The sequence below is a fragment of the Theropithecus gelada genome, chromosome 16 (assembly GCF_003255815.1).
Source record: "Theropithecus gelada isolate Dixy chromosome 16, Tgel_1.0, whole genome shotgun sequence".
NCBI classification, from domain to species: Eukaryota; Metazoa; Chordata; class Mammalia; order Primates; family Cercopithecidae; genus Theropithecus; species Theropithecus gelada.
Window position 1 is genome coordinate 73,902,603 of NC_037684.1, and position 12,759 is coordinate 73,915,361.

The window sequence follows — 12,759 nt, forward strand, 5'->3', positions numbered from 1 at the left end:
AGGTGTGAGCCACCACACCTGGCCTATTCTAATTGTTAATCGGAATTTACTTTTATGGGTTTAAAATGTCTTCATGGGCCTGGTGTGGTGGCTCACACCTGTAATCTCAGCACTTTGGGAGGCCTAGGCAGGCGGATCACTTGAGGTCAGGAGTTCGAGACCAGCCTAGCCAACATGGTGAGACCGTGTCTATACTAAAAATACAAATATTAGCTGGGCATAGTGGCACATGCCTGTAATCCCAGCTACTCAAGAGGCTGAGGGAGGAGAATAGCTTGAACCCAGGAGACCAAGGCTGTGGTGAGCCAAAACTGTGCCACTGCACTCTAGCCTGGGCAACAGAATGAGACTCCATCTCTAAATAAATAAATAAATAAATAAAATTTTAAAAATGTCTTCAGCAACACAAATAAGGAAGATCTAAGGTATGGAGATCCATTCTACCAAGAAAGAGGTAGCAACTACGCCAGAGGGCCAGATGTCAGGACAGGGGCTCAAGTCCTTTCTACCTGCTAGCTGTGTGACTTTGGATAGGCCACCCAACTTTTCTTTGCCAGTTTTCTCAACTCTAAAATGTGTGGAGTATAACCTATCTCAAAGGGTTATTATAAGGATTAAGGGAAGTAATGTATGGAAATGGGTTCCAGAGAGAGCAATTTTTGGATTCCTGATATTTAGTGTGCCTAGTGTATTTAGGCTTTCACAGGTATCTTGATCTGTTTTCTGTTGCTATAACAGAATACCTGGGGAAGCTGGGTAATTTATAAAGAATAAGTTTATTTAGCTCAAGAATAAGTTTATTTGGGAGCTGAGAAGTCCAACAGCATGGTGTCAGCATCTGGTGAAAGCCTTCTTGCTGTGTCATAACATCGTAGAACACGTCACATGGCGAGAGGGCAAAAGTGTGCATGTTATCTCAGGTCCTTCTTCCTCTTGTTATAAAGCCACCAGTCCCATCATAGGACTCTGCCCTGATGACCTTATCTAATCCTAATTACCTCCTAAAGGCTTCACCTCCAATAAACAGGTGAATTTTGGGATTTAGTTTCCAACACACGAAATTTGGAGGACACATTCAAACAATATCAACAGATATGTCAGAATTTAGGACTTCATGGGTACAGAGTTGACAAGTGCTGTAGGGCTGAGGTGTATAATTTAACCTACTTCTAGCTTCTCTTCAAGCATGAGTGGCAACTAAGTTTGCTGTTAATATTTACAGTGGAGTCACATAAACCTAAAGACACCATGGTGTGAATGGGCCCCTTTTTCTAAGTACTTTGTTGTAATGTTGGTTTTCTTTTTCCCTTTCTCATTTCTCCTCTAAATTTACTCTTTCTCTGATTAGGCCATATGGAGTCCAATCTAATCACTCTGATTGCATGCTCAGAATCCAGATTGTGTGAACTTCTTGTGATGCTTGATGGATGTGTAAATTGGCCACAGAATTGGTGTGAATCTGGTGTGAATCACCACAGAATGATTCACAAACTAATTCTGAGTGGTCTGGAAATGCAGATCTTTGTTATTTTATTTAATATTTTTTCCTGAGGACCTATTATTTTCCTTGTACTGTATTTTACATGCATTATTTCATTTAATCTTTGCAACAAATCTATTTTTGAATTCTCATTGCACAATTTTACCTCCTTTAATGGCCTTCATTAATTTTCCTCCATTGTTTTCCTTTTAATTGCATTTATTTTAATGCTGAATTCACTCCCGTGCTGTAAGTTTTTGTTCCTTCAGTTTCTTCTGGGATATCTCTTTCTTCTGGGCAACTTTTTCTTCTGGTTTAGGAACAATCTGTTCCTTTTCAGTAAGGATCACGTCAGTGTGGCAGAGAGAGCTCATGTATGGGTTAATCCGACCATAGGCTCTGTAGGTCCAGCAGCGCATCTTCAGTGCTCTGTTCACTTGGATATGCTCAATGACCAGGTAATCTACATCTAAACCCTTAAGTTCAGCATTACTCGCTGCATTTTTAAGCATGTGCAGCAAAAACTTAGCACTCTTTTTGGGTCACCGACCTTGTGGTCCAGCCCCACTGCTTGCCAACTTCATTATTGTAACGTCAGAATGGTACACACTGTTTCTGTAAAGTGACATCTTTTGGATACTTTGTGGCTTTTCAAATATGCATACCCTTGATGGCCTGGGCAGGTTCACAAGTGTTCTTTTTTGAGTGGAACACGAGGAACTCTTGGATCACAACTATGAATTGTATACCTTAAAGTGAACATGAAGATTGGAACCTCTTGATTTGCATGATTTTGTGGGGTTCTCGGAGGTCAAGTGACTAGCGAACCATTTTCACAGACTACCTCGAGCCGCTTAGGGCTTTTTTATGTGGAATATCTTCCTTTAAACAGCCTTTTGCTGTCCCCCCAACCAAGAGATTTTCTGCTTTAGGCTTCCATTCACATTTTGATAATATTGTAAGGACTCTTGCATCTTTATAGAGATTTTTTTTTCTTTTCCCCAAGACGGAGTCTCACTGTGTTGCCCAGGCTGGAGTGCAATGACACGATCTTGGCTCACTGCAACCTCCGCCTCCCAGGTTCAAGCAATTCTCCTGCCTCAGCCTTCTGAGTAGCTGAGAATATAGGCGCCTGCCACCATGCCCAGCTAATTTTTGTATTTTTAGTACAGATGGGGTTTCACTACCTTACCCAGCTGGTCTGGAACTCCTGACCTCAAGTGGTCTGCCCACCTTGGCCTCCCAAAGTGCTGGGATTACAGGCATGAGACACTGCGCTGGCCTGGAGATTTTTTGAAAAACATGTTTAATCTATGGTTCAGTCCATTGGCATCTTCCCTTTCTGAAGAAAAGTGTTCCTTTTTTTTTCCTTTTATAGAGATGGGGTTTTGCCATGTTGCCCAAGCTAGTCTTGAACTGCTGGGCTCAAGCGATCCACCCGCTTCCGCCTCCTAAAGTGCTGGGATTACAGGCCTGAGTCACCGTGCGCTGCTGAAAATGTTCCTAAGAATAAAATTGTATTGATTAGAGATTACCCCAAACACTTCAAGAAATTCTGGGCCAGGACTTAGGCCCCCATATCCCACAGAACCATTAACCAATCCTGAGGTTCTTTAGAGGAAAGAGAGGTACAATCCACACCTTTTTTTGTGGGGAAAGGTGGCTCCTCTAAGCCCTATTTTGAGGTTCTGATGTTTCTTGTCATCATGAGCAAAAAGGCAGCCTGTCTGCACCAGTACAAACTATTTTTAGATGCTCCTATTCTAAAACCTAGTTCTTCATTCTCTGTGGTTTTGGTTCTTCTCTGCAGGGAATGACCTTCATTTATTTCTGTTCCTATGCCCCCAATTCAGTTTATTTGATGAATGTTTCCAAAGGTTCAATGGGTTTCAGTCTAAATTTGTCCCGGAGGCTCTAGAGATGTCCGGCTGGACAGTGGGCCTCACTGAGGACGTCTGTCCCTGCGCTGGAGGCACGGCTTCCCATGGAGGCACTGCCACGTGGCATCCACACTTCCCACAGTACATCGGCTTCCCGAGGCCGCCACCCGACCCTGGTTACCTCGACCCAGACAGACCTGGGCGCGAGGCAGGGAGGCCGCAGGAAAGTTAGAAGGGCAAGAAGCCTGGAATGCAGTCAGAGGCTAGGCCTGGCAGACCTAGCATAGAGGTGCAGCTCCAGCCCTGGGCTGACATGCAGACAAGGCCTGGTACTTAGGGGACCCAAGACAGGTGAGCGTGGCCTTCTCAGCGGGATCAGAGTTCCGGGTTAACTAGAAGGAAGGCCCACGCAGGAGAAGCAGGAGCACGAGTCTCTCTGCCCAGACTCTGGCCGGGGTCGGGCCCTGGAACTCTCACTTTATCCCCGGCCCACGCCCTCCCGGCCAATCCCAGCTGAGGCTGTCCGTGCGTCACAATGGGGCTCCTGTGACGTCATGCCGGCCCGGCCCCGCCCCACCCCACGTGCTTGTCTGGAACCGCCTGTCCTCCTTGCTGCACGATGGCGACAGTCTTTCCCCTCCGGCTCGGGCCTCCACCTGCCCCCATGCTCGGTCCTCTGTGGAACCAGGAGCTGTCCCACACCTTATGGAGACATACTTGGGATGAGGGACAATGACTTGCCCAAGAGCACCTGGCCAGTTGGAAAGGAGGAAGCGTCCCACACCCGTGGTGCTGTCTCGGGGGGTTGCTGCGTCCAAGAGGCCCACCCGTAGGGGTGAGCCTGAGTACGCGAACCCAAGCAGGAGAAGAGGGCTGGGAATCTCCGTGTGGCTGGCGACCCCTGCTCCTTCTAGGGCCTCTGCCTCTAGGTCTTTAATAAAGTATATACAATGACTGTATCAAATGCCTTTAAAAACAGTTTTTTTCTTAAAAAAAAAAAAAAAGTAGCTATATGTTATCATGAAATGTGATTCATATACCATACAAAAATAGCTAACGTTATATTGAGATAGAACTCACATGCCATAGAATTCAGTGGCTTTTAATATAGTCACAGTTATGCAGCCATCACCAAAGTCAATTGTAGAATATTTTTATCATCCCAAAATGAAATCTTAACCGTCACCTCCCAATTCCCCTGAATTAGTCAGAATTCTCCAGAGAAAGGAAACCAATAGGACATATATGTATTTGAATTGGCTCTTGCAAGTCCTGAGATCTGCAGGGTCAGTCAGCAAGCTGGAGACCCGGAAGAGCTGATGGTTTTGTTCTAGTCTAAGTCCAAAGGCCTGAAAGCTAGGAGAGCCACTGGTGTAACTTCCATCTGAAGGCCAGTAGGCTCAAGACCCAGGAAGAAGCAATGTAGTTTAAGTCCAAAGGCAGAAGAATTGTCTCTTACTCAAGGGAGGGTTTTCTTTGTTCTAATCAGGCCCACCCACATTTGCAATTTGATTGGATGAGGCCCACCCACATTTGCAATTTGATTGGATGAGGCCCACCCACATTTGCAGTGGGCTTTACTCAGTCTACTGATTTAAATGCTAATCTCATCCAAAAACACCCTCACGGACACACCTGGAATAATGTTTGACCAAATATCTGGGCACTCTGTTCCTCAGTCAGGGTGACAAATAAACCATCACATCTGCCAGTGTCTACAGCCCAAGGCAACCACTAGTCTACTTTCTGTCTTTATGAAGGAATTGCCTGTTTTGAGTATTTCATGTAAATGGAATCATACAGTGCATGGCCTCTCAACTCACTGCAACCTTCGCCTCCCAGATTCAAGAGATTCTGCCTGAGTCTCCCAAGTAGCTGGGATTATAGGCATGTGCCACCACACCCAGCTAATTTTGTAATTTTGTATTTTTAGTAGAGACAGGGTTTCACCATGTTGATCAGGCTGGTCACAAACTCCTGACCTCAGGTGATCCACCCGCCTCGGCCTCCCAAAGTGCTGGGATTACAGGCATGTGAGCCACCACACCTGGCCACATTTTATTTTTCCATTCATCAGTTGGTGAATATTTGGGTTCTACTTTTTGGCTTTTTTTTTTTTTTTAGAAGGAGTCTCACTCTGTCACCCAGGCTAGAGTGCAGTGGCACGATCTCGGCTCACTGCAAGCTCTGCCTCCTGGGCTCACGCCATTCTCCTGCCTCAGCCTCCCGAGAAGCTGGGACTACAGGCGCCCACTACCACGCCCAGCTAATTTTTTGTATTTTTAGTAGAGACGGAGTTTCACCGTGTTAGCCAGGATGGTCTCGATCTCCTGACCTTGTGATCTGCCCGTCCCGGCCTCCCAAAGTGCTGGGATTACAGGCGTGAGCCACCGCGTCCGGCCCAGTGTCTTTTAAAATTATCTTTGTAAACTATTCTTTGTTGTGTGTGTGTGGTCACTGAATTCTCTGTTCCTTTTCCTTAGTGGTCAATGTTAATGATCCTTAATTATCTGTAGCCATAAAACCAAGAAATAAAATGAAAAGAATTAAAAAAACCTCTTCCACACTTTGCAGATTTGTTCTGAGTTGAGGCGCTCCATCAGTGCTTAGCCAGACCTCATACAACTCTGCTTTAATTTTTATCCCTGCTTGCACAGAGTCTAGAGATCAGCCAGAGGAATAAGCTTCATGTCTGCTCAGTTCTTTTTGGAGCATGTGTCAAGCCTTGGGCATGCACCTGGCTTCTCTAGATTTCCTGGTATATGCAGGAGATTTTCTTTTTTCTTTCTTTTTCCTTTGAGACAGAGTCTCGCTCTGTCACTGCAAGCTCCACCTCTCGGGTTCACGCCATTCTCCTGCCTCAGCCTCCCGAGTAGCTGGGACTACAGGCGCCTGCCACCACCCCCAGCTAATTTTTGTATTTTTAGTAGAGACGCGGTTTCACCGTGTGAGCCAGGATGGTCTTGATCTCCTGACCTCATGGTCCGCCCACCTGACCTCATGGTCCGCCCGCCTCGGCCTCCCAAAGTGCTGGGAGCGTGAGCCACAGTGCCTGGCTGTGCAGGAGCTTTTCAAAGCCTTTATTTCTCCATGTTTCTCCCTCCCCAGCCTCTTCCCTCCTAGGTGCTCTGGTGTGTCTGCTTCTGGCCCCATCTGTTTTCCCTTGCTCCAGGTGGCTACAGCTGGCATATGCCTTTAAATACTTTTGACAAACACCGCTGGGAAGGTGGCTCCAATGCTGAAAGTTTTGAGGGTGATGAAACAAAGGCAAGCCTCTGAGTCAGCCCCTCTGGGTGCTGCCACACCGGTCGAAAAATACAACCACAGCTTTTTGAGAACAAGGACCTTATTAGCCTCTCTGGCACAAGCAAGCTGCACCAGGAATGTGGGCTATCATCTCCATGGCTGCTTTCTGAATTGGGGATTGAGAGGTGGTTGGGGGTTACATTGAAATGCCACAATATCTCTTACTAAAAATTTAGCTGCCTCTTTTTCATTAAGCAGTCCCTCGGTGGTTGCTTTTTATTATCCCAAAATTCAGGAAAAGTAAATTCTGACATTTTTTGCCAGTTTAATTGTTGCTTTAGTGGAAGGATGGGTTTTGGAGTTCTCTATTACACCATTTTCAGTGACATCACCTTCTTTAACATTCTTAAAAGCCCTCCTAGTCACACCCATACATCATTTTGAGGTATCAGAGAAGGGTCTTATCATTTATAATGGACAGAAATTTATTAGCTCACTGTTCTGGAAGGCTCCAGGATCTGGCAAGGGCCTGCTTGCTGGGTGGTCCCATAGTGGAAGGGCAAAGAAAGAGTGAGAAACAGAGAGAGAGAGAGAGAGAGAGAGAGAGAGAGAGAAAGAGATAGTGCAAGAGGTAGCTGAACTGGTGCTTTTATAAGGAACTCACTCCCACAGTAATGAATCTTCTCCTGTAAAAATGGCATTAATCTATTCATGAGGGCGGAGCCCGCGTGACCCAAACACCTCCCATTAGGCCCAACCTCCCAGCATTGCTGCATTGGGACCGAGTTTCCAACACATGAACTTTGGGGGTTGGACACATTCAGACCATACCACCATGCTTTAAACTATCATTATATAGACTTAACAAATTTTCTTTTCTTTTCTTTTCTTTTTTTTTTTTTTGAGATGGAGTCTCACTGTCTACCAGGCTAGAGTGCAGTGGCGCAATCTCAGCTCACTGCCAGCTCCGCCTCCCGGGTTCATGCCATTCTCCTGCCTCAGCCTCCCGAGTAGCTGGGACTACAGGTGCCCGCCACCACATCTGGCTAATTTTTTGTATTTTTAGTAGAGACGGGGTTTCACTGTGTTAGCCAGGATGGTCTCAATCTCCTGACCTCATGATCCGCCCGCCTTGGCCTCCCAAAGTGCTGGGATTACAGGCATGAGCCACTGCGCCTGGTATACAATTTCTTGAGTGCTATGTTCACTGACAATCAGAATTCTTTCCTACTTGTCTCTTTTCACTGAGGGTGGGAGAACTAAGTAATAAAAACACCTCCCTTCCGCTATTCGAGTCCATGTTTCCTGCCACTATTTCTGACACTATTCTGGTTTCCCAACAGCGAATTCTGTGGGTGGAAGAATAATGTTTTTCTTGTAAGGACACCAGTTATATTGGGTTAAGGCCCACCGATATAATGGCCCTGGTTCCAAATACAGTCACATTCTGAGGTACTGGGGATTTGGATGTCAATATATGAATTTGGGAGTGGGGGACACAATTCAGCCTGTAACATACAGGAAGAGGGATTAGAGACGTGCACCACCGTCCCCGGCTAATTTTTGTATTTTAGTAGAGATGGGGTTTTGCCATGTTGGCCAGGCTGTTCTCGAACTCCTGACTTTAGGTGATCCACCCACCTTGGCCTTCCAAAGTGCTGGGATTACAGGCGTGAGCCACCACGCCCGGCCGACATTTTTTCTTTATAAATGATCCAGTCTTAGGTGTTCATTTATAGCAACACAGGCCAAGATAGCCCCTATTCAGAAATTTTTCCCATTGTTCTTCCCCAGCTTAATTTGAATCTCACGGGAGTAGAAGTGTACATACGGGCGCAGACGAACACACACAAACACAGAGAGGGAAAGGCACCGAGAGTTTGGGAGACGGAAAACGATTCAGTGCAGTTCTTTGCCAGTGACTTTCCCGTGTGGCACGGTGCCAGCTCCCTGCTCTGCTTTCGTCTGTTGTCATACTTATTTGGTGCCTTCGATCCATCCATTCTGAGATTTGTTCTCCCTGTGCCGTTTGCTGTCCAGTCTTCATTTGTGCCTCTCGCCTGGCCCTGGGCTCATTTTTATCCATCTCTTTCTCTGGTGGCGTATTGGATGGGATGGCCAGACCCTGTTCCATGTTGAGCAACGAGGGTTCAGGAGGGGAGCATTTGGGCTAAGAGCCTGCAGCACACCAAGAGCTGTGGAGCTTTCCCTTCAAGCATCCGGAAAGGAAGTGCTGGGATTAGGCTGGAGCCCATCAGGCCCAGAGGCCAGAGACAGGAGGGGAGGCACCTTTGCCCAGTGTATCAGTCACACCTGCTGTCCCCAGCCCTCACCCAGCAGGGGTTGGGTGCTGCTCACTCTTGTTAACACCCACATTAGTAGCCTGTGCCTGTGCCACTGATTCCTGCTGGCAGGGTGAGGAGCAGAACTCTCTATATTTTTTTTAGAGATATGGTCCTGCTATCTATATCGTCCACACCGGAGTGCAGTGGCTACTCACAGGCATGATCTCAGATCACGGCTCACTGAAGCCTTGAACTCCTGGGCTCAAGTGATCCTCCTGCCTCAACCTCCTGAGTAGCTGGGACTACGGCACCGCACCACCACGCCGGGTTCTAATATAATAAATGTTGACGACAGCTCTGACAAGTGCTGGAGCGGCACCTGGGCCCCACCTTCCCAGAACACAAGGGCGACTCTGTGGCCTTTTCCTTGCTCTCAGTCTCAGCCTTCAGCCCACCTGAACACCATGCCTGCTCCCAGAAGCCACATTCTAAGCTCTCCCCTGGCGAGGTGCCTCCCAGGCTCAAGCAGCTTCCAAGTCCCCATTGACTCTGGTCCAAGTCTCAAACCCATTCATAGCCCTGGGTTTGGTGGCTGGGGTTTCATGGCCCTGCCTGGCCTCTCCCTCCCAGTCTCACTTCCCTTTTCCTGTGGCCCACCGCTCTCCCTGCATCTGTCACACTGGTCTCCATGCACCTCTGCTGAGCCCCCTTCCCTCCTGGCCCATCAGTCGGAATGGAAGTTCTGCTGTCCTCCAACTTTTGAATTCCAACCTGGCCTTTACTCAAGCCCACGCTGGGGAGCTTTTCCTGACTAGGAACTCCTTGAGCCTAACCTTATACCGAGAAGTCCCTGGGACCTCTACAAAGTAAGGGCTGATGTAATATGAAAGTTGTACAGTTGTCATCCCACGGACTGTTTGCAGCTCATTGCAGGACCAGGCCCTGCTCAGTCCGAGGAGCGGTGTTGAATGGTGGGAAAATGGGTCAAGGTTTAGGACTCTGGTTTGGCTCCTCCCACTAACTACCGTGTGTTCTTGGACAAATCTCTCCTTCTCTCTTGGTCTTGGTTTCTGCATCTGTAAAGTCGGGGCCCAGAGAACTGATTGAATCAGGTGTTCTTGTCAGCCTGTACGTTATAAGTATTTGGGGAGTTTCCAAAAACAAGATAAAACGGAATATCCCAACTACGACTCCAGATCATTAAAATAATTTTATAGTTTTATGAGGGTAGAGCCAGACATAGTTTAAAAAATCTTCCCAGCCAGGCGCGGAGGCTCACGCCTGTAATCCCAGCACTTTGGGAGGTAGAGGCAGGTGGATTACCTGAGGTCAGGAGTTCGGGACCAGCCTGGCCAACATGGTGAAACCTCGTCTCTAGTAAAAATAAAAAAAAAAATTAGCCGGGCGTGGCGGTGGGCGGCTGTAGTCTCAGCTCTTCGGGAGGCTGAGACATGAGAATTGCTTGAACCGGGGAGGCAGAGGTTGCAGTGAGCCTAGATCGTGCCGCTGCACTCCGGCCTGGGCGACAGAGTGAGACTCTATCTCAAAAAAAAAAAAAAGAAAAGAAAAGAAAAAAAATATATACCCAGGTGATTCTAGTGTGCAGCTGGCTTTGTGAACTATGAGAATAGTCTCCAGACCATTCCACCTTTCCCAGTCTCCAGATTGACATCTTTGCTGGAGGAGGCCGAGTGATCTAGAGGGCCCTACTTATTCTGAACTCTTGGTCACTGAGCCCTGTGTAGATACCAAAGCCCCTGCAGCCCTTCCAGTAGCAACAGAAGGAGCAGGTTAAAAGCAACAACAGGAACAATGATGAGGGTGATGATGGCAGCTGGTGTTTCCAGCTTCTCATGCGTCTCACTTTTCTTCCACTCCCTCTAAAGGGGACACTGCAATTGACCATCCAGATCCGCCTTTGGAAAAGAAACGTTTCTTGGCCACACTGCTGGGAATGCTATTGGCAGACAGCCTTCAGCCGTCAGGCCTCTCTAAACGTGCCTCCACCCAACCAGTCTAATTTCCTTCAGCAACACCCTTCTAGGGTGCGGATAAACACATGGGTTGGCTGAGGCCTCCACTGAAGGCAGCCAGTTTCTGCCTCTTCCTGACCCTGCTTCGTTCTCTTCTCTTCTGTGGGTGACGATCACAGGGCACTCCCTAAGAAACCTGCACACTAACGTCCCTCTCAGATACTGCTTCCGGAGAGCCCAACCTGTGACCGCTAGGCCAGGAGGGGTCTGAGGAAGAAGATGCTAAGATGGGATTCTGGCTCTGGATCACCCACTGCCTGGCTGCTGATAAGGACCCTTTTGCTGGGGGTGGATGGAGTGGGTACATGCCCCCGCACAGAGCAGAGGTACCATTGTTCAAACTGTCACAGCTGGTGGATGCAGAGGTGGAAGGGAATGTACCAGTGAATGATGAATGTGGGAGAGCCAGTCATTGTCAGGAGAGTGGGACTGGAGTGGCTGCAGCTAAGCAGAGCCTGATTAATCAGCAATTTAAAGCTAAATGAGAAAAGCTGCAGGATTTCCTTTGGAGCATGTAAAGCCTCGGAAGGATGGAGAAAGCTGAGGCCCGGGCCCAGGTCTTAATTGTGAGTAACTGCACCCAAAGAAGGGGAACTCCGGCTGGGCACAGTGGTTCACACCTGTAGTCCCAGCACTTTGGGAGGCTGAGGCGGGAGGATCACCTGAGGTCGAGAGTTTGAGACTAGTCTGACCAACATGGAGAAACACTATCCTACTAAAAACACGCAAAAAATTAGCTGGGCGTGGTGGTGCATGCCTGTAATCCCAGCTGCTTGGGAAGCTGAGGCAGGAGAATCGCTTGAACCTGGAGGAGGAGGTTGCGAGGAGCCGAGGTCATGCCATTGCACTCCAGCCTGGGCAACAAGAGCAAAACTCCGTCTCAAAAAAAAAAAAAAAAAAAGAGGAACTCCCCATCTGAACAGGCCTGCCACACCAAGGTCATGAGCTGGTTGGAAAATTATGGGGACCATGAAGCATGGATGGGGCAAGATGCAACCTCAAATCCTGTATCACCAGATTTTCCCAAATCCTCCGAGTCTGCAGAACTGGCTCCCTCCTCCTTATTTAGGGAGCATTCTTCTCTCGCTTGCAGACAGTGCAGAGGCCACTCCCCTGCAAAACCACATCACCCGCCTCAGATCTTCCTCCACCTCACAATCTGGCCAGTAGGCCACTATCGAGGGTTAAGTCACGGTGTGTCCCAGCTGGGTATGTGCTAGTCTGAAAAGGGAGAGATGATCTTTTGCTCCAAAGAAGCTACAGGACCTAGTCCCCATGGACCAGCAGGGATGGGGAGAGTCCTCATGGGGCTGGATCTGAGGGCCTGAGTCAAGGGCAGGGAGAAACAAATTTGGAAGATGAGGACTTCCTCAATTTGGAAGCACTCCCCCGGGATATAAGATTTGTCATCCGGAAAAGGACTCCAGAAGTTGGTACAAACATGTCACTGTGGCCGGGCGTGGTGGCTCACACCTGTAATCCCAGCACTTTGGGAGTCTGAGGCGGGTGGATCACGAGGTCAAGAGATAGAGACCATCCTGGCCAACATGGTGAAACCCTGTCTCTACTAAAAATACGAAACTTAGCTGGTACACGCCTGTAGTCCCACCTACTTTGGAGGCTGAGGCAGGAGAATCGCTTGAACCCAGAAGGCGGAGGTTACAGTGAGCCAAGATCACGCCACTGCACTCCAGCCTGGCGACAGAGCAAGGCTCTGTCTCAAAAAAATAAAACAAAACATGTAATTACACTGGCACTAGAACTAAGTGAGGTTAAAAAGGCCCACATTGCCAGAGACAGTGGGAGAAGGAATGAGAAGTTTCAGTGACGTGAGC

General features: G+C 48.1%; 1 pseudogene; it reads right to left on the reverse strand.

Moving 5' to 3' along the window:
• Positions 1-1,552: 1,552 nt before the first annotated feature.
• LOC112609954 lies at positions 1,553-2,280 on the reverse strand (annotated as a pseudogene).
• Positions 2,281-12,759: the final 10,479 nt, after the last annotated feature.